Source organism: Rhinolophus sinicus, chromosome 16 (assembly GCF_057876585.1).
Source record: "Rhinolophus sinicus isolate RSI-liver-muscle chromosome 16, RSI-T2T, whole genome shotgun sequence".
NCBI lineage: Eukaryota > Metazoa > Chordata > Mammalia > Chiroptera > Rhinolophidae > Rhinolophus > Rhinolophus sinicus.
In genome coordinates, this window is record NC_142516.1 from 134,969,832 (window position 1) to 134,996,939 (window position 27,108).

Here is a 27,108-nt window from a genome sequence, read left to right on the forward strand (position 1 = left end):
ATTGCCTCCTACTTCACAGAGAAAATTGGGATTATTAAGAATGAAACCCCTGAATATCCTGCCCCCATACCAATTATCTTTCTGGGGAGTTTCTTGTCCCTTCAGAAGCTAATCCTTCAGAAGCTAATCCTTCCTGTGATTTGGAGACAGTTCCTCTCATCAGTTCAGATATCTGGGCTCATCATACCCCATCTCCCTCTCTTGCCTCTCAGCTTATGTAAACATGCTCAAATCTCAGCCATCTTACAAAAATCAAAACAAAACACTATTGCTCCTTGACCCTCAGTATACCTGTAGCTATTGACTCTTTCCCCTGCCCCTCAGAGCTAAGCTGTTTATTAAGAGAATAGTCTACATTCATTGTATCCACTGCTAAATAGTACTGGCTGCTATTTAATAAACATTTACTATGTACCAGGTGATTTATTACATTATCTCCAATCTTCAAATCAATATCACAGAGCTATCACTCTGCTTTGTAATGAATGATGTAACTGAGGCTCAAAGAGAATTAACTATCTTGTTCCAGCTCACACAGCTAAAATGGGACATAATCAGTGGGACCCAGGTCAGTTTGAATGCAAGTCATGTTATTTGTCTTGGATCAGCAGTTCCCAAACTTGGCAGGGCATCAGAGTCATGTAGAAACCTTAAGAAAAATACAGGTTCTTAGGTCCCATCCCAGATCTACCAAATCATAATCTTTTGAAGAAGAGCCTGGGAATCTGTATGTTTCAAGCTCCCTGAGTGAATCTGATACAGACAGTTTGACGTAGGTCTTCCCTGCCCTGCCTCTCATGGTTGTGTTCCTCAACTCATCCCAGTTTGGCTTCTAGTTTTTATCCTCAAGTCGAATTGCTCTCAGGCCTCCTTGTGGCAAGATCCACCAGACAGACACTTTCCAATCTTCAGCTCGCTGAACTTCATAACATTTGACAAGCTAACCAATTTCTAATTTTTTTTTTTTTGGCTTCCGGAATACCATACTTTACTCTTGGATTTCCTCCCTTCTTTCTTTTCTTTCCTTCTCTGTCTCTATTTTGTCTGTGATCTGCCCACCTCTGGCCACCTCCTAAATGTTGACACCTCCCACCTTGGTTTCTAACCTCACCCTTTTCTCAATCTAAACACTGTATTTTGTTGATCTCATCCACTCCCATGGATCTAATTGCTGTTTATATATTAATGACTCCCAAACTGGTATTTCTAGACTTACTCTTGGCTACTGGATCTGTGAGTTCATATATGAAAAATTGCCAGCTAAATATCACTTAGGTCCCTTAAACTCAACAGGTCCATACTGAATTCATGACCTTCCTCAAACAACCTTCTCCAGGTCTGGCTTCACAGGTGACTTAGGCAGCCCAACTGCTGTAACAAAATACCACAGACTGGGTGGCTTAAGTAACAGAAACTTATTTTCTCACAGTTCTGGAGGCTGGAAGTCTGAGATTAGGGTACCAGCAGGGTTGGGTTCTGGTGAGAGCTCTTTTCCTGGCTGGCAGACAGCTGCCTTCTTGATGTGTGTTCACATGACATTTCCTACGTGTGTGCATGTGTTCCTCTTCTGATAAGGCCACCAATCCTATCAGATTAGGACCCTTTTAACCTTATTTAACCTTAATTGTCTCCTAAAAGCCCTATCTCCAAATAATAGTCACACTGGGGGTTAGCATCTCAATATATGAATTTGGGGGGACACAAACATTCAGTGCATAACAGGTCGGCAACCAGTGCAGTCGCACAGGGCCCTGTGGTTGAAGTTTAATGGTCTGTATTAGCTGTTTTGCAATCCTTAATAATTTTATCTTTGACTTTATGTCTTATAAGTGAAGTCTTATGAGACAATGGAACAAGTGTATCAGCTCTTACACCATCTTCCCGCCTACTCCCTCCCTGCATCCCTGGGACAGGTTCTCAGCCTATTGCTCCTGTGCCCTGGCACCAAGGGCCTCCCCATCCTCTGTGACTGCTACCACTTTCTGACCCCAATGATGGGATTCTGGGTATGAGTGCAGGGAGGGTCAGGGTTGGGGACAGTCACACTGTGATATCTCTGGGCTGGGCATAGCAGTGGCTGTCCCAGTCCTGAGCTGACAGTACCCTGGCACGTTCAGGGATCAACTTGCCAGCCAAGCCTCTTGCCCACCCCTGTGCAACTACCTAAGGCATCCAGATGCAGAAGTAACCATCTTCTTAGAGATCATCTGTCTGCTGTGCGTTGGGACTGTAGGCTCACGGGAAGGGGTGATGCCTGGCTGGAGTTCAGGGGTGTTGGTCCCTGGTTGGCAGGAGGCGTAACCTGGCAGCTCTGTGCCCAATCACGAGATGAGGACCCAGGAGTCTGTGAGGGTCTGCGCTCACCCTGCTTGTATGCCTGTACCCAAGAGAAAAGTGACATTAAGTAGGAAATGAGGATCACCATGACAAGTCAAGAGAGAGACCATGAAGAAGGGGGAAAAAAGAGTTTTCCTTGAACCAGGACCTGTAATAATTTAGCTGTGACACAAAGAATATATAAATAAATAAATAAATAAATAAATAAATAAATAAATAAATAAATAAATGAAAGCTGCCAAGATACACCAATATTTTTTAATTGAAATAGAATTTTATAGCATAACTATGATATGTTTAAGACCAATATTTATTAAAGTTAATGACTTTCCAAACTTTCCTTCCTCCACTGCAAGGGCCCCTGAAACTGTGTAGGGCAGGACAGAGTAGGGAAAGGCCAGATGGTTGCCTGAATACTTGCAGGTGTTTAAAGCATCCTTTTATGGGCGAGTTGGCAAGTGGCTCACGGGTGTGTCCGGTTGGTGTAAAAGTATAGGATGCCAATAACAACAAAATATCACCTGTAGAATGTTCTTCCTCAAACATCACTATATCCACATCAACTGCCTGCAGAACATCCTTTGGTAGTTGCCCAAGTTTTACAGGTGAAAGCCTGGCCCTGTGTAGGAGGATGTTCAAGCCTCTTCACTCATGCCCTTTCCTTACTGTGCCAACTTTTTACCCTGTTTCCCCCAAAATAAGACCTAGCTGGACGATTAGCTCTAATGTGTCTTTTGGAGCAAAAATTAATATAAGACCCAGTATTATATTGTATTGTATTGCATTATATTATATTATATTATATTATATTATATTATATTATATTATATTATATTAGACCCGATCTTCTATTAGAGTAAAATAAGACCGGGTCTTATATTAATTTTTGCTCCAAAAGATGCATTAGAGCTGATTGTCCAGCTAGGTCTTATTTTTGGGGAAACACGATATGTCACTGTTCCTCAACACCCAGCTTACACAGCAGTCGAGCCAATTTCCTTCCTGTCCTCGAGCCTTGCTGTTTTTGTACCTACAGAAATTTCTTCACGTATTGAACAATACCCATCCCATCCAACTGAAGTTCTACCCCCATTTTTATTTTATCTAACAAATAGTTAAGTAGCGTTATAATGCATGAAGAAGCACTATTTAACTGCTTTACATGTATTAATTACTTCAATCTGCACAATATCCCTGTGGCATAAGGACTATTATTCGTTGCCAACTTATAGATGAAGTTAACCAACTTTCCCAAGGCACAGAGCCAGAACTTGAGCCAAAACACCTGCTCTAGACCACAGTTTATGCTCTCAATCCTATACTATGCTGCCTCCACTAAGCCTCTTACGGCGACTCCAGTCCATAGAGACTTCTTGTTTGTTTGCTTCTATTTTAAAATGGTTTGCTGGTGTTTATATCCTGATAAATCATGAAAGACCCCTTCCATCCTCTTCTTACTTCTGTCACATCTTCCCTTTGCTGTAGCTCGAAATTCTTGGAGCAAACATATGACACATAATTCTACAGACAAATCAACAGACATCTCTGTGGGTAAAAGCAAAGGAGACAGACACATATGCAAGAGCTTAACCCTTCTCATGGTTTGTTATCCCACAATTACGTTTTGTGCATTTTTCTCAGTGGAGGGATCACAGGGAGATCAGTTCATGCAATGGTATGTGTCTCGGAGTCGATAGCAGGTTAGAAACTGCTCTGGGTATATTAAGCAGAAAGGGAATTTAATCCAAGGAATTAGGAACTTACAAAATTGTTTGAAAGGCTAGGAAAGCAGGCTTTAGGTTGGACCTCTAGGAATGAGTCTCAGAATGACTGCAGAAGTGACCCTTCTTCTGTTCTTCTTGGAAGCAGCCTTGAGGTGATGCCTGAAAATGGTTCACTGCTCCCTTAATCCAGAAACCTCCCCCAAATCATGCAAATGATGAGGTTCAAATCTGTGTGTTCACTTCAAAAACACCCGTGAACCAGCGTAGGCCATGATGGATATGCATATTTGAAAAGTCCCCATGTATCTGAACGGTGTCACTTTCCAGAAGCAATGTGTGCCATTACAGGGTTACAATGGAGGAGCTGGTAAGTGTGCCCAGGTCAAACAGTGGCGCTGAAAACAGGGTCAGTGGCCTAAAAATAGTGCTGATTTTTTGTTGCACATACTTAAAAATTCAGAGATAATGCTGAACTTAAGGATCAGATGTAGATTCTCTGGTCATTGAGCTCATCCAGGTGAACAATGCCCCTAAGATGCACCGCAACACTCAACAGAGCTGCTGCTTGGCTTAACCACTGCATGAGCTCCTCCTGCCATATCGAGAGGATCCTCACTGAAAAAGAGCAGATTGTTTGCAACCAGAAGAGGAGGTTGCACAGAAGAGAAAGATATCCCAGAAGAAACTGAAGAAACAAAAACTTAGGGCATGGAATAAATCCAGAATACAAGGAAAAGGAAAAAAAAAAAGTGATCCCTGAGGGAATGGCTCCATTGCCATGATCGAGCACTTCAGGAATCAGTATGCCCCCATGCAAAATTCAGGCTCTAGGACAGACACTGTTGACATTTTGGACAGGATAAGTCTTTGCTAAGGGGGCTGTTGCAGGGTGTTAAACAGCATCCCCGACTTCTGCTTACTATGTGCTGATGGCACTCCCTCTGTCTTGATAATCAAAACTGTCTCCAGACTTTGCTAAAAGGCCCCTGGGCACTGAAGGGCCCCTCGTTGAGAACCACTGCTCTAGAATACCATAATCTTAGCCTCAGTCAGGAGTTCAGGTAGTTATTGTCATATTATTTCCAGGCACAAGCTGCCTTAGCTGTGACAAGTGGATCAACGATACCAGTGGAACAGTCAACTTCAAAGCCACGCCCACCCTCAGCAATACCGTCCATACCAGCAAACATGAATGCCTATACCTCTCTTCCTACTTAACTTACTTTCAAATTCAGTTTTTGCACAAAAGTTTCTGATTGGTGGAACCTAAATCATACTAGACCCCAAGCTTCAAGGGAGTCTGGGAAATTCATTTTTACTTTTTAGCCTTCTTGTTTTTGCAATACAAGAAGGCACCCTAGAAGGAGGTTGAAATAAATATCGAGAGATTCAATCTACCGTATCTGCCACAGCATGTAGACTTTTTGTTCTTGCCAAATGAACCAGGCAAGATGAGAATGTTAATCTATTTGAGCGGAAGTGCATTATCATTGTTTTAAGGGGGGAAAAAAACGGGGCCAGAAAACTCTACCAGTGTCCATTATCAGGAAGAAATGGTATGTGGTATTTTATCAATCATTGTCTCAATCAGTTATCTGAACCTTACCCATAACTACCCTGCGATTTCATCTTACATTTGTAAATGTCTTGTCTCCCTGTGAAGCTGCTAGTTCTTTAAGTTTAGGACAGTGTACTCCCAAAATGCTTGAACATAGCTATAGATATATTGTGGATATTCAGTAAGAATTATTAAGCATTTTTAAAAGTATGTTTAATCATAGTCAGGAACAGTCACGAGTATTTCTAACCACTATTCTTTAGCCAGGATCAAAGAGGCACTTTCCTATCTCTTAGGATATTTTCATAAGCTCATAACTTTGAAACATTATGGGACCATTAACATACCAGCTGTTGGCATTGGATCTGAACTGAGAACTCTATTGAGGGTTAAGAGTTTAAGAATTAAAATTTTTTTCATCTTAAATATGTACTGCTTTACTCTATTTCCACCCACCATGGAATAACAGGGACCAGATCTATCCTTCTACCTGAAACAGCAGCAGCAACAAAAACAGACAAAATATATGAGACACTGGTCTTTGAGACACTTGCGTTATGCAATAGACAGCGATCTCCGTGAGAGAGGAAACAGATGGGCCGAATGTTGCAGTTGCCTCAGATCACTGCCTTGAGAGCATTCCCAGGCCAGGGCACAGGGAGGAGGCACTGAGAAACAGCCCAGTAGAATTGCTGGGTCGAGGAGATGGGGCTGAGAGTTGGGGAAGAACAAGGCAACTAGAGTTCTTAGGATAGAATTCCAAAGAGGAGAGAGCTACACAGAGAGACAATGCCAGAGATCTGCCTTGGGTTCTCCCTGAGTCTTCAGCTGAGTACTGAGCTACACGTATGGGTGAGGAAACTGAGGCCAGGGAAAGAACCATCCAAATGAATGAAAGTTAACAGTGCCTGGTGCTTACACAAGACCAGGACTGGTGCCTGTTTCCATCAGCTAGAGTGGAACCTGCTGTATCACAGGCAGTGGGTAGAGTTTGGCCTCAGCAGTGGAGAATAATTAACTCTACACTGAGCACCGCTCCAGACCCTCCTAACAAATCATAAAAGTAAGACGCAAACAGATCAAACTATATCCAACACACTTAACTGCATCAGGGAACAAAGCTCAAGAATATTTATAGGAATACAACACTATTCAGCACCTAATAAGGTAAAATTCACAGTGTCTGACCTTCAATAAAAGAAAAATATCACCCAACATGCAAAGAAGAAGGAAAATATGACCCACAACAGGAGATAAAGAAATCAGTCATAACTGATGTAGAACTGACATAGATGCCAGAAGCAGCAGACAAGGACATCAAAACAGTTACAACTGTATTCCAGTTGTTCAAGAAGCTAAGTAGAGACATTTATTAGACTGCTTTCCTTCTTTCTCTTCTGAAGAATTCAGTCCAAAAACCATTAGTAGAGCCAAGCAAAGTGGGTACCTGTGCAGAGAGGGTTGGGCTGGAGCTGGGGCCTGCATGGTCTCAGCTCTGGCAGGGTGAGAAGTATATTTGCATGGTGGGGTATTAGTAGCAGGAGATTGATTGATTACATATGGTGGGGGAAGGGGGTGATTCAGAAAGTAAATACATTGAGGAAAATTGGAATCAGCTTTCTCATTATCAGAAAAGGAAGTTACAAAATGGGAAGGGAGAAAATTGGATGATTTAAAGGTATTGTGAGAACTCATGGTTTTCAATATATGGATGGATAATAAAATGAACATAGCTGTGAATGCAAATATATGTACATATGTGTATACATACATATGTTCATATATACATTCCCCAGCTCTGTCCACTGAGAGTCTGGGAGTAACCTCACCCCAACATCATAGAAATCGTTCTGATCAGAAATCATAGAAGAAATATGTCCATAAAGGAGAAACCTCATGTCCAGTTATAGCTTGGTAATTTGAACAACTTTTCTTCAAAGAATGTCTTTAAGCTTTGTAAGTCATAATGACAAATCAAGCATAACAATAAACACTGCATTTCTACATTCAAAAATTTATTTTATAGACATTAACTTCTTTATCACTTATGAAAATAAGAAAAATAAAGTGTGGACTTTGGGTTAGTCCTGGGATCCAATTTTAGCGATAGCATTTACTAATTTTGTGATCCTCGTGAATCATTTGATCCCTCTGAGCCTCAGTTTCCTCAAATGTAAAATAAATATACTTACCTTTTAGTGTTTTGCGTTATTAATTAGATTGCATATTCCCACAATGCCTGGCATAAAATAAATGCTCAGTAAATGATAGCTATTAGCACATTTGTGTGTGGTGTAAATTGGGCAGGTTTTTATTATTTTCATTTAGCAGAGAAAGAAAGACGTCAGAGCAGAAAGCATCAATTAATTCAGACAACAAATGACTTTTTTTTTTTAAGGAGTGTGCAGCCCACAGTGGCCCATGTGGGGATGGAACCGGCAACCTTGGTGTTATCAGCACCACGCTCTAACCAACTGAGCTAACCAGGCAACCCCACAAATGACTTTTAAGTAGGAACTGGATATGTTCACAGGGATGAAGATATTCTAGAGAGCAGGGAGATAAGAGTGAATCTCCAAGGTGGGTCACAGCAGGTGATATATAGGCCGCATCGTTACCTGGATCTGGCAGCAGCAAAGGTGCAAAGAGGTTCATGGGAAGTAAAGATGTCAAATTAATTTGCTCCAAATACTGTAGAGTTTCGATACACAGCTAAACTAAGCCAAATAACTCTGGTCATGATTCTTTAGCATAGAATCTTATATTTATGATTTATATCCCAGTAGACCGTGCCATGTCTAGATATCGCTTAATCAAGAGCAACCTCTTATTTAGAGGAGTTACTCATTAGGTTATGCCATGTCCAAGCCAGGAGGTCTCTGGCTGCCCTAGGTTTTGTGAGTGAATACTGTTTTTTATTGTTGCTGGGTGAGGAGTATTTAAGAGTTAGACCAAGGACATTTGTGTTCTTTCTGTCCCGGATCCTTTAGATATCAGGGCTTGAGTCTTCTGGGTCAGATTTAAGTTTGTTACTTAGGTCACTTCCACCTTTTTTTGCTATTGTGTGACTAGTATTGCTATAAGCAAATATCTCTTCACGTCCCTAATTTCAATTCTTTTGACTATATACCGAGAAGTGAATTGCTGTATCATAAGGTATTTTTATTTTTAATGTTTTGAGGAACCACTATAATGTTTTCCATGGTGGCCACATCATTTTACATTCCCATCAATTGTGCAAAAGGGTTCAAGTTTCTCCACATCCTTACCAATACTTGTTATTTTAGGTTTGTTTTTTTAAATAGTAGCCATCTTAATGGGGGTGAGGTGATTCTCATTGTGGTTTTGATTTCCGTTTCCCTACTGATTAGTGATGTTGAGCATCACTATATGCTTGTTGGCCATGTGTATGTCATCTCTGCAGAAATGTTCATTCAAGTCTTCTGTCCATTTTTGAATTAGGTTTTTGGTTTTTTGTTGTTGAGGTATAGAAGTTCTTTATATTGATCCTTTACCACTGATAAACTGAGTAACGTACTATGATGACGTTTTCTTTATTGTACAGCATTCTGCTTTTTCCTGAAGTTTACAATTGCCTATTGTTTGTTTGCTCAAATCACTATTCTTTTACTCTTTCATAGAACTATGTAGCCCCTCTCCATTATTTCCCACCTGGGGAAATGTACCAAGTAACCCATCAGTCCTTCTTATCTTTCTCCGCCTCCTCCTTCTTTTTTCCTTTCCCTTTTTCTTTCTTTCTTTCTTCCTTCTTTCCTTCTTTCCTTCCTTCCTTCCTTCCTTCCTTCCTTCCTTCCTTCCTTCCTTCCTTCCTTCCTTCTTTCTTTCTTTTTTTTTTTTTTTAAATCCATGTACGTTCTTTTTTTTCACTGTGGGTTGGTTTTTATTCTTTGACCTGGGTACTCAGTGAGTCCTTTCAGTTTATATACTCTGGTCCTTCAATACTGGGAAATTTACTAGATTAAAAAAAAGATCCTTCTCTCCATTTTCTCTATCCTCTATAACATTCCTGTTGTAAGATATTAGACTTCTGCATATTTTTCTTGTATTTTCTCTTCTGTTTTCTATACTTTTGTCTGTTTTTTTACACTTTCTGGAAAATTTCTAGACTTACTCTCCCAAATGTTTTATTGAATTTTTAAGTAAGATAGCCATATTTTAAATTTCTAAGAGTTCTTTCTTAGTCTTTGTTCTCTATTGCTCCTTTCTCATATTGTTCTCTTTCCATGGATCTCTTTTATCTCTCTGAAGATATTGATAACAGTTTTTGTTTTCCTCTTTTTCTAATAGAAGATGTTTAATAGATCATTCAGATTTTCCACTTTTTCTTGGGTCATTTTTTGTCATTTACAGTCTACCTGGCAAGTATACATTTCATCTAGATATTCAGATCTTCTGCCACATAATTTATAACACCATAAAGAAAACTTTAAAAAATATCTTCTATATTAATGGTTATAGCTTTCTTATTCTTTTCCATTTTTACTTTCTCTTTTTTTCTTGATTAGTTTTCAACTTCATTAATTTCAATTCTTACTATTTTCATTTTTCTTTTTGTAGATTTAAAAAGATTTTTTCTAATTTAGTAAGATAAGTACTTAACTCCTTATGTACTTAATCATAACACTTCTTGAACATTGGGGTATTGGAGTTAGGGTGCTATATTAGTATACTAATATGAATAAATATTAGATAGTAAAAATTTTTTTAAGTCTAATTGACTAAATGCACAATGTTCATTAGTCACTTTATATTCTTTTCTATTTATTTGTATGTATGCTGAAAGGGCTAAGAGATGGATTGAGTAGAAGTCAGTGGGTAGTTTGGCAGCTGTGGAAGAAATGCCCACGGATGGATGTTTAGTAAGGAGATGAGAGAAAAGGAAAGAGAAGACTTTGACATTTACATAGGATTGAGGCCCTTTAGGAACATCTGGTAAATGAACACCTACAAGAGGGCAATCTGGGAGTCAGAAACAAGTAATGGCATTTAAAATTGAAAATGGAAGGGACAAAAAACATTCCACTCACACACAACTAGTGTTATTATCGTTCTCTGATAATTTAAGACTAATTCTGGGAATTGTTTTATTACAAAATACTTTCCCCAAAGTGTTTTCAAGCTTAGGAACACACCACTGAAATTATTTTAGCTTCTAAATCCTATCCTGTGTTTTTGTTATTCATAATACTTTATGATCTTAATTGAGGCTTTTTTGGGATTTTGTTTTGTTTTTACCGGGGGTGGGGGAGTCTATGTTTTTAAATGAGAAGTTCTAATATTTCCTCAAACATCAGTCTTGTTTTGTTCCTCAGAAACTTGGGGAAATGGAGCTTTCAGATTAGAATCTAATTTTTCCCCAACATCTCATCAGAAAAAAAATTCAAGCACAAAGAAAATTTGAAAGAAATGTACAGTGAACAACCATATGCCCACCCCCTAGATTATACAGTCAGAATTTAATTTTGATTAGCTAGAACTAGCATTTGCCTAAACCTCTGAGTGATGTGGAACAGAGTGATAGTTCTACCATAATTACACAGGAAGTATTCCGTTCCTACTGGTAAGTCCAGTGCTTCATTAGACTTCTGTACAGCAGCCAATTTCATGAGTGCTTTAAACAAGCCAACACAGGTCAGCTGTTAGCTGGGTGGAGGAGCTTCTAGAGAATTCTTCCCAGCTTAAAGAAACAAAACTCAAAGTCATCTGGCTTGCTGCCTAGAGACACCTACAACTTTTGGCCCTTATAAGCAGGTGCTGTCCATAGGCATAACTTAGGTCTTTCTGGTTGTGCAATAAAAGAACAATTGCTTTGGGCTGGAAGGTGACCAGCCCAGAGAGGAGGGTGTAACTGGATTCATACCACCCCAACACTGATTTTCCTAAAAGTTCTACTCTAAGGTTAGTGGAAATTGGCCCCACAAATGGCACAGTACTCTTTCCCCATGTGCTCTCTTCTACAAATTCGTACAAACTTCTCCATATTATTCAGAGCCACTAAAGCCTTTGAAGAGAAAAAGGAATATAGTAATTCTTTGAACTCTAAGGAAAGCAGTGGCAATCATCTCTCTAAGCTGGTTCTAACTATCTATCATATATGATATCACAAGCTATATATTTCAACTCATAATAACTGCTTCATTTTGGCAACGCATCATATATCCTTGGCTTCTTTCTTTTCCTGGAAGGTCTTTGGTTAAGAACAGACTCCGAAACAAAGGAATATGTACTCATCAGTGAGCTAGCATCTCACGGAAAGAAAAAACAAGCACTGGGACTGAATGAAACCTGCAATTTTTCATTCTTTTTCTGTAAGAACTGATATAATTTTCTCAGTGCTAAAGCCCTGAATGTATAATTTTGAACAGGAGTGGAATACTTGAATGGATATAAAAATAACACTTTTAGAATGGGGATAGTATTTTAAATTATTAAAGTCCTTTCCTCTTTTACCTTTCTGAGTGCATGACCTTAACTCTAGATCTAAACATTTTCTGGAGAGGGCCAAATAGTAAATATTTTTGTCTTTGTGAACCATGAAGTCTATCTTACAGGTACTAGATTCTGTCATAGTAGTGCAAAAGCAACCATAGGCAATACATAAATGGATGAGCATGTCTGTATTCCAATTTTATTTATGGACACCTGAATAAAGACTACCATACATTAGTTATACACAAGGCAAAGACCTCTTATTTACTTTGCACAACAAAGCTATAGCGTGAGTTAAAAATTTATAGACTCACTACACTATATAGAAGCAATGTTTCCTCAAATAAAGCCTAATTCTTAATATTTAGGTACCTTTTACTCCATTTGTGAAACCACAGGATTAGAGAGTAATATTGAGCCTGTAGTTTTACCATAATTTAAAAAGTAAGATGTAGAAGTTAAGAACACAGATTTTAGAGTCAGTCAGATATGAATTCAAATCCAGGCTCTGCAGCTTTCTTAGCTGTGTGATATTAGGTAAATTGAAGAACATTTCTGCATGTTTCTTCATTTGTAAAATACGCAAACTTTGCATGGAAGATTAAAAGAAATAATGCATTTCAAGCTCAACACATTTTTCATTATTGTGCATAGTAATTGCTCAATAGCTGTTAACTCTATCATTATTCAGTAAGTCATTGATAAATAACAATTTTTATTTTTATCTGTGTGGAAAGATTATCCATGATATTGGGGTTCAATAGTCCATTTCACTGATTATATACCATTTTGTAATTAGGAAAATCACTCTAATGTAATATCACATTTTTAAAAATTTGGAAGCCCTGTGATTAATTTGATATAATAATAAATGGATTATACCGTTGGCTCCTGGGAGGGGTGTATTTTCATGTTTCACTTGCCACTGTGACTACCTTTACGTATCTGTGACTTAATGTTATTCGCTTGTACATGTGTACTTTTGCAATTAATATTTATTAAAGCATTAAAAAAAGTGCAGATGCCTTTTTTCAGATGCAAATCTCATTAGATAGTGTTCAAGCAAATGCAATTTTAAAGTTCTTTTTAAAAGTTATTTACTTTTTTAGAGGTAATACATGGTTCATAGGACAAAATTCAAAAGGTACAAAAGATTGTGTGATGAAAAAGAAGTTTTCTTCGTCACCCCACTACGTCAGCTATCCCACAGTTGCCCTCCTGAGAAGCAATTCCTTCAAGGGATGCAAACACACACACACACACACACACACACACACACACACACACACACACACACTACACGCTGTTCTGCACCTTGCTTTATCACTTAGAATATAACGGAAAATTTCCATATCTCTCCATAATCATATAGAGCTGCTTTGTATTTTTTAATGGCAGCTTAATATTTCATCACAGGGATGTGCCCCCACATTATCTAACCAGCCCCCAGGGACAGACTTTTTGTTTTTTTCCAATTGTTTGTTCTTACAAGAAAAATTGCAACGGTGCCTTGTAACTTTTTTTCTTCTTTATATCGTGATTTTCTCCTTTTTCTTCCAGCATGACTGCAAAGTGATTATGTGGGGCTTTCCCCAGTCCCCTGGCCCCAGACCTTAGCAAGTATGTGTGGAGTTACTGGTTCTTCCTCCAGCATTGTTATTTTAAGTCTCCAGTTCGTCGACCTACTCGGGTCCTGGTGGGAGCCGGCTATGTTATTAACCGTGTGTCAGGGTGTGTGTGTGTGGACAGGGGTGAGCACACATGTCCTACGCTGATTTCTGGGGCATGCATGCGTGGGAGGGAGCTATTCTGAGTGCAAGTGGCTGCTTGTTCCTCTCGCGGAGTGTGTCGGGCCGAGGTGGCGTTGCGATCTGTGGTACGTGGTCCTGGCGTGATGCTCCTGATGACACCCTCCCAGCTCTGGTCGACAGACCTCCCCCAACCAAGGGAGGTATTTAAAGGTGTCTCATAGAAACAGGCACTACCCGGGCAGCCTGACTCCAGAACAATGGGTCCTTTCAGCCACCCCTTTTAGATGTATGGTTCATCACCATGACAACCACCCTATTATTGAAAGTCAGAGCGGGTCCCGCCTGAGACACTCTCCTCCTGGGTTCCCCTCCCCCTCTGGCCCGCCGTATGGTGTGTGTGGCACTGGCAGCTGTTGTCAAAAGAAGGCACCTCTTTGTCTCCAGGGGATGAAAGACATTTGGTTTTCATCGCTACCCTTTCTCTCCGCCCAGCATTTTCTCCGCGCCCTGCGCCCTGTCCCCAGAAGGTGCCCCTCGATGCTTAGAGCCCAGCCGGAGTACCCACCCGTAGCTTTGGTATGAATTTCCTCTCGGATTCACTCATCCCAGAGCATTTCTGCTTTTGCCTCCAACTCTTTGAGTCACTAGAAGTCTCACTCTCAAGTGTAGTGTCCAAACTGAGGGAATTCACTTTAGAAATCCCGGGTTTCTTTTTTCAACTCTGCTCTTGGAGTTCTAGTAGAAGCCACTTCCCCCCTCAGACCCAATAGCACCACCTTCTGTAGCTAAGGCTTATTACCGAGTCTGTCCCCGTTGTTGGAGCAAAAAGCTCTTTACCACGCTAGTTTAAAAGTTGGGCCTGTTCCTTAGAGTAAGGACGAAGGTGGTTAACTATCTAGGGATCGAGTCTCATTCAAACAGACACCTTCTGGCTGAAGAAACGGCGACACAATTATATAAACAACATTAATTTAAATGTATTATTAAAATATTTATTTCAACGTTGTGTATTACTCTGAATGAATATCTAAATATGGTTTACTTAGTCTGTGGAGGAACTTTACAAAAATTAAATTTAACAATGAGAAAATATCTGGGATTTGGGGTTCAAAGAGTATTGCCCCTGAGCCTACACACGGCACTAAGGATCCTAAGATTGGAACAGATGGTGTTTTCCAGACCTATTTGGAAGTAAAAATGATTACTGTGGTGAAAGAAAAAGCAGAATCAGAAGGAAGAGGGATGCTGTGGAGAAAAAAATGCAGAAGCTTGTAATCGCCAGTGGGGACAGAAAGAAAGAGAGACAGCAAAACTAGGTATATTGAGCTATTATGGAGACAGAGACATGCTTAAGATTCTGGGTGGGTGGGAAAAATAATCAGAGTAGTCATAAAACATTATCTAATACTAAAAAAGGTAGATGCTAGAGGTAGAAATTTGAGGATAACTTCCAGATCTCATTGAAACCTTTTTTTTTTTTTAATATATTAAAGTTTAAAAAGGACTTTTAAAAAACTTTGAGAATGCTGAAAGAGTGACAAGTAGAAGGGAAAGGAAGTTCAGCAGGTGACTGAAAAGAGGTACATTTTTCTGGTCTTTGCTTCCATTTACTAATAATTACTTTCGGTAAACAGGAAGCAGCTAAGTCTGGCACACGGGAAACAAGTATTTGCAAAATGAAGGTTTGTTTTTTTTAATCTGAGAATAATTTTAATCTAAATAACTATCTAGAAATAATATAAGCATGTTACTCTGAAAACTTTTCTTTACAGTCCAACCTCCTTTCTTCCCCAGCGTTACCAAGTATATTTTGGAGGAAATTCTGTCATTTTTTTCTGTGAGGTTTGATGAATGTTTCCCTGTGTTTTTAAATGAGAGGCACATTAGAGCATCACAGTTTGAAACTCTATTTAACTTAATGGTTTTTAAAAGGTGTTTAAGATTGTTAATAACAAGTAAAAGCAATTTTCCCTGACAGTAATACTCGGTTATATCTGTAGTCTGCTTTTTACCAATAAATACCCAAAATTTTATTTTATTAATGTTATTGATAAAACTAGGTAGAAGTGTGCTCCATGGAGCTCAGGGGCCACCATGGGGACTAAGAGTGAGGTCAAGGAGGCAGAACTCTTGAATTCTGATCCCCGTGTCAATCAGAGCAGATCTTCTTTATCTATTTCCTACGTAAGCTTTCATGTGTCTAAAAGATTTCCCTGCTAAAAAAAGAAAAGTAAATGAAGACCACTGTTACAGAAACTTAAGAGTTGGAAAAGATCTTGGAGATAATTTAGTCCAATCCTCTCATTTTACAGATAAGGACATTGAGATCCAAGGAACTTATCACGCCATCAGACAGATCACACCCTGCGCCCACTTGCCATCCTTACAGCCCTTTCAGACCAGAGCTGACCACATTACCCCCTCCCTAGCCATCACTTGCTGGGCCTTCTTGTTACGATGAACATGCTTTTGTCTTGTCTTCTTATTTTAATATATCCTGTCGACATTAATTAAAAGCTATCTCGTGGAGTTTCCCTGTTTTCTAGTCTGTCTTCCCTAAGTCCTTCAATTACAGACTTTATGTAAAATATCCAATCTATTCATTGATTATCGCTGCTCTATTCACTGCCACTGTCTGTGGATAGTCTATGAGTTGCCTATCCAATATCCATTCTCCTGTCCCCCTTATTAACAGAGCCCTGTTTGGGGGGCTAGTGATGTGCCCCGTTAAAAACATTCCCAGGACCTCTTTTAGCTCAATTCTGAGTAGTAAAGCACAAGCTGGACTTCAGGAAAAGCTCAATAAAGGGAGCTTACTTGCTGGGTCATGTCCATTCTGCTCTTTGCCTTTCCTTCTTCTTTCTGTCTGGAATACAGCCTGATGAGTGGAGCCACAGCAACAGGAACGTGAGCATGAGGATCGAAACTCCACTCTATGAACGGTGGAATGGTAAACTAAGAGAAGCCTAAATCCTTGTTGTGAAGTTGCCATTCCAGCCCTGGATTTCCTACCTCTTGACTTCTTATAACGTGAGGGAAAAATAAACCTATATCTTGTTTCAGCCAGTATTATTTGTGTTTCTGCTGCATGTAGTGAAACATAAGCCCCACTGGCTCCTATTTAGGATAGGACCAAAGTAGGCTAGGAATTCAGTTTTATTGAATGATCTGTTTTTGAACACTTACTAGTTGCTCATATTGTACTTACATATACCATCACAGGGCTTATAGCATACTAATAATTCACTTACTCAGTGATGTAATGAGACATCTCCTCCCCCTACTCCCTACCCCTGGTTATGTGTAGACATATGTGCATGTCTCTTGTCCAGATACTAGGCCCATGTAGTGCAAGACCTGAAATTTCAAGTGCTGCCTTGACATCGTTGAGCATCATAGGACCCAAAGGCCTAACTATGAATTTCCCTACTCTCACCAGATATATCCCCAACAGCAGTAAAATCTCCCTGTCTGGCTAATTCCTTTATCAGCTGGACTAGTGTTCCATGTAGTGCTTAAACGAATGGATTCCACCTTCCTGTTAGCTCTTGAAATTATTTAAACAAGCTAATTACATAGTCTTGCAGGAATCAAGGGTCATCCCATCCTTTTGTCACTGCAAAGCTTGACTTTCACAGCCCCTGCTGGTTTCCGCTGTTCTAGGGTACAACCCCCATGAGGCCCTACATGGTGTGCAATGTCCTCCTCCCTGGTCTGTGAATATATGTCACTAATAAACTGCTGTCAATTTCACCTGTCCAGTGTTGGGTGTCATATATTTGGCCATCTTAGGAAATGGCCATCTTATTTAGGGTGGGGTTCGTTCCTTCACCAATAAAGTGAATAGGAAGTGATAAGAACAGCCCATTTATTTAACAAACCTTTATTGTGGCCTCTTGGGTGCCAGGTACTGGGTTAGGCAATGGCTATAAGGGTTAGCAAGACAGACACGATCAAGACACACATACTCTAGTGGAGAAGACTGACAGAGAAATAAGACAACAGAGAAGTGCTTCCTCTGTGCCACCTACGGAGGTGGCACTGGTCTCCTACTCGGTATCATGGCTGCCCTCTGACCACCATGAAGACCAAAATTGTCAAAAAGAGGTCCAAGAAGATTATACAGCATCAGTCAGACCAGTATGTCAAAATCAAGCATAACTGGCAGAAACCCCAAGGCGGTGACAACAGGGTGCGCAGGAGATTCAAGGCCAGATCATCATGCCCATCACTGGTGATGGGAATAACAAGAAAACAAAGCACATGCTGCCCAATGGCTTTTGGAAGTTCCTGGTCCACAGCGTCAAAGAGCTTGAAGTGCTGCTGATGTGCAACAAATCTTACTGTGCTGAGATTGCTCACAACGTCTCCTCAAAGAACCGCAAAGCCATTGTGGAAGGAGCAGCCCAGCTGGCCATCAGAGTCACCAATCCCAGTGCCAGGCTGTGCAGTGAAGAAAATGAATAGACAGCGTGTGTGCAAATTGTGTTTTAATAAAACCATAAAATTCCTCCAAAAAAAAAAAAAAAGACAGGAAAGTAAATATAGTAATAACAAGCTGTGATGGGTGTTATAAAGGTTAGAGAATAGCCTGGGTGGCAGAGGAAAAGGAAGATGGTGGGCAGGGGGATACATTTAGATAAGGTGGTAATGGAAGACTCCCTGAGAAGGTCACACAAGTAGAACTTGAAAGAAGAAAGAGCTAGCTATGTGAAGACCAAGGGAAGAGCCTTTTAAGCAGAAAAAAACCATATATTCTAGGGTCCAGAAGCAGAGGAGAGGGGCGGTACGGCAAAAGATTCAACTGGAGAGATGGGAGGGAATCGGTAAAAGAGGTATGCCTTAGTCTGTTGGGGTTGCTATAACAAAGGTACCATAGATTGGGTGGCTTAAACAACAAACACTTATTTCTCACAGTTCTGGAGCCTGGGAAGTCCAAGATCAAGGTGCCAGTAGAGTCAGTGTCTGGTAAGGATCTACTTCCTCGTTCATAGACAGCCATCTTCTTGCTGTGTCCTCACATGGTGGGACACGCAAAGATGTTCTTTGGGGTCTCTTTTATCAGAGGTGCATTCACGAGGGCTAATCCCATTCATAGGGCCTCCATTTTCATGACCTAATCACCTTCCAAAGGCCCCACCTCCAAATACCATCACATTGGGCTTTAGAATTTAACATGAATTTTGAGGGGACACAAACGTTCAGTCTATAGCAAGGTGCTAAAGGCATTTGGATTTAATGCCATGGGAAGGCACTGAAGGGTTCTAAGCTGCAGATAACTGGTCAGAGTTTTAAAAGCTCACTTTTGCTGCCATATAGAAATTGGATTGAAGGGGGTGAGAGTGGAACTAGGAGAATCTGTAAATTTCTTTGGGCGGTATGGACATTTTAACAATATTAATTCTTCTAATCCATAAGCACAAAATATCTTTTCATTTATTTATGTCTTCTTCATTTTCTTTCCTTAATGTCTTGTGGTTTTCAGTGTATAGGTCTTTCGCCTCCTTGGTTAAATTTATTCCTAGGCATCTTATTTTTTTTATGTATTGTGAATGGAATTTTTTTTCTTAATTTTTCTTTTTGATAGCTGGTTATTAGTGTTTAGATATGCAATAGATTTTTGTGTATTGATTTGTATCCTGCAACATTACTAAATTCATTTATTAGTTCTATGACATTTTTGATGAAGTCTTTAGGGTTTTCTACATATAATCTTATGTCATCTGTAAAAAGTGACACTTTTTCTTCTTCCTTTCCAATTTGAATGCCTTTTATTTCTTTTTCTTGCCTAATTGTTCTGGCTAGGAATTCCAATGCTATGTTGAACAAAAGTGGCAAGAGTGGGCATCCTTGTCTAGTTCCTGATCTTAGAGGAAAAACTTTCAGCTTTTGGCTATTTAGTATGATGTTAGCTGTGGGCTCATCATATATGGCCTTTATTATGTTGAGGTACATTTCTCTATACCTGCTTCGCTGAGAGTTTTTATCATAAATGGATGTTAAATTTTGTCAAATGCTTTTTCCTGACATAGGCCTTGGCAATAATTTCTAAATCTGACACAAAAAGTAAAAGCAACAAAAGCAAAAATAGACAAGTGGGACTACATCAAACTAAAAAGCTTCTGCACAACAAAGAATATCTTCAACAAAATGAAAAGGCAACCTACTGAATGGAAAAAATATTTACAAATCAAAAATCTGGTAAAGGGTTAATATTCAAAATATATAAAGCACTCATACAACTCAATAGCAGAAACCCAAACAATTTGACTTTAAAAGGGGAAGAAGATCTGAATAGACACTTCTCCAATAACACATACAGATGGCCAACAGATATATGAAAAGATGCTCAACATCATTAATCAACAGGGAAATGTAAATCAAAACCACAATGAGATATTACCTCATACTTGTTAGAATAGCTATTATCAAAAAGACAAGAAATAGCAAGTGTTGATGAGACTGTGGAGAAAAGGGAACCCTTGTGCACTATTGCTGGGAACGTAAATTGGTGCAGCCACTATGAAAAACAGTATGGAGATTCCTCACAAAATTAAAAATAGAGCCACCATATGATCCAACAATTCCATTTCTGGGTATTTATTCAAAGAAAATGAAGACACTAACTTGAAAACATATACGCATCCCCAAGTTCATTGCAGCACTATTTACAATAGCTAAGATATGGGCAAAAACTAAGTGTCCATCCATCAATGGGTGAATGGATAAAGAAATTTTGACATATATGTATATATGTCAAAATAAATACATATTGCTATATATTTTATATACATAATGGAACATAATGGAATATTCAGCCATAAAAAATGAAATCTTGCCATTTGCAACAATATGGATGAAACTTGAGGGCATTATGCTAATGAAATAAATCAGACAGAGACAAATACCATATGGTTTCTCTTATATGTAGAATTAAAAAAAAAAACCCACCTCATAAATATAGGTTATAGGCTGGTGGTTGCCAGAAGAGAGGGATGGGGGGGTGGAGAAATGGGTGAAGGGAGTGAAGATAAATAAATAAAGTACAGGAATGAATTATGGTCACATTTGCCCTAACTGCTCATTTTAGGATTATAAATATACTTCTTTTCCTTTAAGCACATATCCTAATTCCAAAATAATTGGTCACTATTATCTTTTCTTTCTCCACATGCCTGTTTATAATGAGGTCTTCAAAGGGGAATAACCATAGCATAAATATTTATTGTCATTGTTTGCATAGTATAGATCTTCAATAAATATTTCTTGCTTACATAAAATAAGGATAACTTCTCAAAATAAAAAGGAAGGCAATCATAAAAGTTCACATATTGCATGATTCCATTTATACGTAATGTCCAATATAAGCAAAGCTATAGAGACAGAAAGTAGATTAGTTGTTGCCAAGCACAGGGAATTTGGGGGAAAAAGGAAAGTGACCGCTTATGAGTACAGGACTTCTTCTTGGGGTTACGAAAATGTTCTAAAATTAGATTATGGCAATGGTTGCACAATTCTGTGAAAATACTAAAACCATCTTAAAAGGGTGAGTGGAATATATGTTGTATCTCAATAAAACTGATTTTAAAAAGAATAAAAAACAAAAACAAGAGCTCACTTTTGCTGCTGCATAGAAAATAGATCGAAGGGGGATGAGAGTGGAACTGGGAGGGTTCATCGTCTTTCAGGCAAAAGGCAATGGTCGTCTGGACTATGGTGGTGGCAGTGAAGTTGGAGAGAGGATGGTTTCTTGATATACCTTAGAGATAGAATCAACAGGGTTTGCTTCTGGTTAGAAGAGGGGATGAGGGTACTGGAGGGCTTAAGGATAATTTGTGGAGGATATTGGTTTGAGTAGTTGAATGAATAATGATGTCATTTACTAAGATGGAGGAAACAAGGTAGAGTAGGGCTGGAGGAAGGAACAGATTTGAGAAGGAAACTCAAAGAGTTCCTTTTTGCCCTATTAGGATGTCTGCGAGGCACCTAAGTGGAGCTATCAAGTGGGTAATTGGATATGAGGGTCAGAAGGTGTGTGAAGAGGTTGAGGTTGGACATATAAAATCAAGAGTTGTCATCATTAAAAGAGTTCTTACACACATGAGGTCACGAAAGCAAAGAATGTAAACAGAGTATGCAGGAGTGTCTAGTACGAAGCCATAGAATAATGCCATGCCCCTGAGGTGTCAGTGGGGCTTCACAGTTGGATGTTCCTGGGGTTCATTGTGTAGGGTAGGGGCCATTTGGTGTAGCAATTACTTTCCTCAGGAGACTGGAATCAGTCGGCCAGCCTGAGTCTGCCAAGAGAAGGATGCTGCTGTCTTCTTGTCAGGCAGGGTTTGGATTTCAGGAACTTGAGATGGCCTTGCTGAGGCTCCTGAGTAAGAGGATTTACAGAGAACCTCTGCCACCTGGAAACAGGTGTGTATCCCAAGATACCCTGACTACATCACATCTTATGAGTTACATTATTACTTGCATGTTACTCTTTCTGTTCATTACGGTTTTATTATCTCCAAGATTTCAGACAATTTTTGTATAAATGTCCAACCTTGTCTTTGCTCTACTATGGGAAATTTAACAAAACTAGTGTGTTGACACCGGTGTTGAAGAGTTAAAGGGCTATCGAGCCTCCCAAGTCCAGCATGGTGTGGGCTGCAGCCAGTAGTGGGAAATCCCTAAGGGGAAGACGGGTCTCTTTATTGAGAGTAGAGATGTCAAGTTCAGGTCCTCCTCTCCACAAGAACAGGTTTCTTTCATGGGCAGCCTTAAAGGAGCTGGTTTTGATTTTTTAAGGGGAGCTGGTCTGTAGATTTTCCCTCCATATTTAATTGTAAGCTCCTTGAAGACATGCTTTATTATTATTTTTTTTAATCTCCTTAGTGTCCAGGAGGTAGTAAGCCCTCCCCCAAATGTTAGTTTAATAGATGGATGAATGTATATAAGGCACTGAGACATGTACACTATGGTTTTCAAAAGTTTACAATCCATTTATGGTGATCAGATTGCATACACGAATACAAGGCAGGTGTCAAAAGCACTGTAGGTTACACGAAAGAGCCGTGAAAGGCTATTTAATCACAGAGGGAGAAATTACTTCCAATATGTGGGTATCGTGCTTGGGACAGACTTTGTGGAGGAGAAAACATATGGCTAAGCCTTAGGGGCTGGAGAGAATTCCCACAAACAGGATGAGTAAGAGATGAATGCATGCCAAGGAGAAGGATCAGTGAGAACAAAGACATGGAAGGTAGGCATTCCATTTCTCCATCTGGGGCCAGTGGTAAGGTTTGATGCAAAAGTAGCACACATGGACAGAAGAGGAAGTGTCAAAGCCAGAGAAGTGTGTTGGGGTCCCATTGCAGAGCCCCTTTAAAATGTCTTTTTCAGTGAGCAAGGCCACTGTTGTCTCACATGCCCACCCCCCAAAAAAAATTAATTAATTAATTATCATTCCCAAGGAAGCTTGATAGCTGGGATTGGCTTTTCATGATAGAAAAATTTCTCGGCAGCGAGGGCTGTTCAACACTGGGATTGTGTCAGTGGCAGCTTTAGAAAATATTTTCCTAGAGAGTTTTACACATACAACTAAAATAGACTTACCATTTGTCGATGATTTGTTGTGGTGTCTCTTAAAACCATGAGAATTTACTACACAAGCTCCCCAATTCTATGTTGCTTGATTCAACTCAACAAATATCCGAGTGTTGACTGCTACATGACCCTGGGCATTGCTATGACTGAACTCATGCCATCTCTCCCTATCTTCACTGCTCCTCTCTGCCAGTGACCTCCCTCTCAACAAATGACACTTCCATCCACATAGTTACCCATATCAGAAACCCAGGAATAATCTTTGATTCCTCATTCTTCCTCACCACTCACTTTCAATGAATCCCCAATCCCTATCATTCTACCTCCAAAACACCTCTGGAACTTGTTCACTTCTCTCCAGTGCCCCATCCTGGTTGCAGCCACCAGTGTCTCTCAGGTGGATTCCTGCAATAGTTTCAATGATCTCCCTGCTGCCAAGCTTGACCTTCTCCAATCCATCCCATATGCATGGTCTTCACTGTCCCATTTAACATTTCTTCAATGGGCCCCCAGGCTTATAAGAGAGGCAGGAGGTGTGCAATCTGAGACAGATTGCTTTGATCTTCCTGTGCACTTGAATTCCAGCTCAGCTACCTACCTGCTTACTTGACCTTTGGCAAGTTACTTAAGCGCTCCCTGCAGTTTTCTCATCTATAAAAAGGGGATCATAACAGTAATTCCTTTTTGAGCTGGAGATACCCCTTTTAGGGGTATTGGGAAGATTAAATGAATCTGGATCTTCCTCTCCTCTATAAACTCTGAAATTTGGAGTGCCCTGGATTCCCTTAGTCACTTCAACTCCTTTAGTCATGCTCACTCCCTTAGTCGTCGCGGTTGGTCTCACAGATTTAAATATCCATATACTGATAACTCCCCAATTTATATCTCCAGCTCTGACCTCTCTCCTGAACCCTAGACTCATATATATCTAGCTGCCTTCTCAATATCTCCACTTGGATGGCTAATAGAGCTATAGATATATCAAACTTATCATGTCCAAAACTGAACTCCCGATTGTTTCCTTCAAACCTGATTCATCTATAGTCCTTTTAATATCAGTTCATGGTACTATCCTTCCAGAGGCTCAGGCTTAGTCATCTTTCACTTTTCTCTCGTTACTCCCCATATCCCATCTATAGGAAATCCAGCTAGTTTCTCCTTCAGGCTGTCTACAGAACCTGACTGCTCCTCACACCTCCGTGGTCACACCCTGGCCCAATTAGGTTACTCTCACCTCAATTATTGCAGCAGCCTTCTTACTGGTCTCCTTCCACCCTGGCCCATTTACAGTCTCTTCTTAACCCAGCAGATTGATAAATGTAATCTGGTTCCCCTCCCTCGACCCTGCAAACTTATCTCCTACTTTACCTCTTATTTATTCTACTCAAGCCACACTATCATCCTTACGGTTCCTGGGACTCCGCAAGCACGCTGTGGTCTTAAGGCCTTTTGCACTGCTTATTCCCTTTACTGGAATGCTCTTCCCTCAAGTATCCCGGTAGCTAACTCCCAAGTCTTTGCTCAAGTGGATCTCCCTTTTGTTTTGTTTCCATTGCACTTATCACCTCCTAACATAATATATACTTTGTTTTGTTTATTGATTATTATCTGTCTTTCCTCATTAGAATGTTAAGTTCTACCAGAGCAAGGATTTTTGTCTTATATTCACCGGTGTTATGTATCCAAGTTTTGGAACAGTGCCTGGTACATAGAACCTTCTAAATATTAATGGAATGAATGGACAGTGCATGGCACATAGTGCTTTATAACTATTAACAATTATTACAAAGCTCCCCACCACCTGGCTCCAACTTGTCTTCCTCATCTCATTTTAGGGGGGGAAAAAAAGAAAGTCTGCACTCTTTCTCCCATTCTAACTCAGCTATCGTTCAATCTCTCATCTCTCAAGCTTTTCACATGTGCTCTTCTCTCTGTCCTTCCACCCCAATGGGAATCCTTGACTCCAGGGCAGCCCCCTCTACCAGCAACCACCACCCACTCCCCAACTGCCCAACATGTGCTCCTTGCTCATTGCACTGTTTTGCAATTACTTGCTTCTCATTTCTCTTCCCAGCTAGGCTCTGTGACAACAGAGACTATGCCTGTGATATTAGTTATTGCAGCATCTCCAACAGAGGGCTTGATACATGGAAGGCTCTTAGTAAATGTTAATTCAATGAATGAATGAGAAATGCCCACAGCAGTTATTGCATTTCTGCACCTTACACACACATTGCTTAGTAACCACTTTTGATTGTACTTGTGCTGCTTCTTAGGTAGTAACAATTGCTAACCCTTTTCTAATTCAATCCTCAGGAACTCTATGAAGTTAGTACTATTAGTGTCCTGATTTGATAAGTGAGTAACTTGAAGTTTAGAGAAGTTAAGGTACTTTCTCGGTCTGGCACCAGATTCCTTAAGCTTACAGATGCCACATCATTCAGCCATTTTGATTTTGGGTTTTCTCTTTTTACTTAGTTCAGAATTAGCCAACTATCTGCCCTTTCCCAATATGGCAGACGACAATCCATACCACCATCAACAAACATTTATCACGGTCCTGTGTGAGGAGCTGCCACTCATGCCCCTTTTACCAATGCACATAAATGAAAAGGCATCATGTCCCTTTTTAAATGCACTTATCTAATGGAGAATAATTACTGCTCATGATTTATTATCCATAATATACTATCGCTAAATCGTGCCCTGGAAATCATACTTTTAGCATCCCCCACCAGGAGCATTCCGCGGTTACGCAGGTGGCAGCCAGCTCTGCCCTTTGTGACTGGGTAATTATAAGCCCTGCGCTAGCTGACTGTTCACGACAGCCAATCAGGGCTTGGTGCCACAGAGCTGAACCAATCCGAGATTACCTAAACCTCAACAACGGCCAATTGGGGGCTTGAGCTACAGAACAGGGTTAGCGGTGGACAGCGATCAATCAGAGGGGAAGATCGGATCACCGACGCCCAATCCGAGGCTTTCAGACCTTGGTCTCTGGCACGAGGCCCGCGGGCCAGCCAATCGGCGGGCATACAGCGGCGGGGCGGGGGGGGGTGGGGGGGGTGGGAGCGGGCCTGTTCGCTCAGCGGAACGGTGAGAGCGGCGAAGAGCAAGGCCGGGTAAGGAGGGCTGATGACCCGGGTCCGGGGTGGGGGCGGCACGGGCCCGCAGCCCACCGGGGTTCGGGCTAGGGCGCGCGAGGGTTGGGCGGGGGCACGCGCGGTAGGGGCAGGGCCACGGGATGCTGCCGGACTGACACTCCGCGCTGCGGGGTGCGGTAGGGAGAGGTAAGGGACTGAGTACCGGTGTGCGGAGGTGGCCCGCTCCCACGACCTGATGGCTGAGGGAGGAAGGAACACTGTTGTCATGGCAACACATGTGTGCATACTGGCGACTCTTTTCACCTTCCGAACGTGCGCACACCTTAAATCCGCCCCCTCGTCCACCCCGGCCCCAAAGGGCCTCCATCCCTGGTTCGCAGGCGGCTGGGCTGGGACCAGCGCAAAAATAACCCACTTTGGCAGCCACCTCATCTCCTCCACATCCTAGCTACTCGCAGCTTCTCCTTCCTCCCGCAGTCTTGTCCACCCGCAGAGGGATTATGCTAGCGCTGGGGCACTTGGTACATCAGGTCTTCGAGGTTGACCTGCTGGGTCAGTTCGCGGACAGTTCGGGGAATGTTCCCAGTTGG

General features: G+C 40.7%; 1 protein-coding gene and 1 pseudogene across 2 annotated transcripts in view; both read left to right on the forward strand.

Annotated features, from left to right (window-relative positions):
• The window catches only part of AP3M2 (adaptor related protein complex 3 subunit mu 2), a 51,683-nt gene that overhangs the window by 8,975 nt on the left and 15,600 nt on the right, over positions 1–27,108 (forward strand). The window contains exon 1 of one of the 2 annotated variants that reach the window (XM_019742060.3): positions 26,326–26,536. The exons of the other annotated variant lie outside the window; for it this stretch is intronic. The gene's annotated coding sequence lies outside the window, so the exon portion shown is untranslated. Of the gene's footprint in view, positions 1–26,325; positions 26,537–27,108 lie in introns of those variants that run through there. 2 annotated transcript variants of the gene reach the window in all.
• LOC109452805 (large ribosomal subunit protein eL32 pseudogene) lies at positions 17,867–18,324 on the forward strand (annotated as a pseudogene).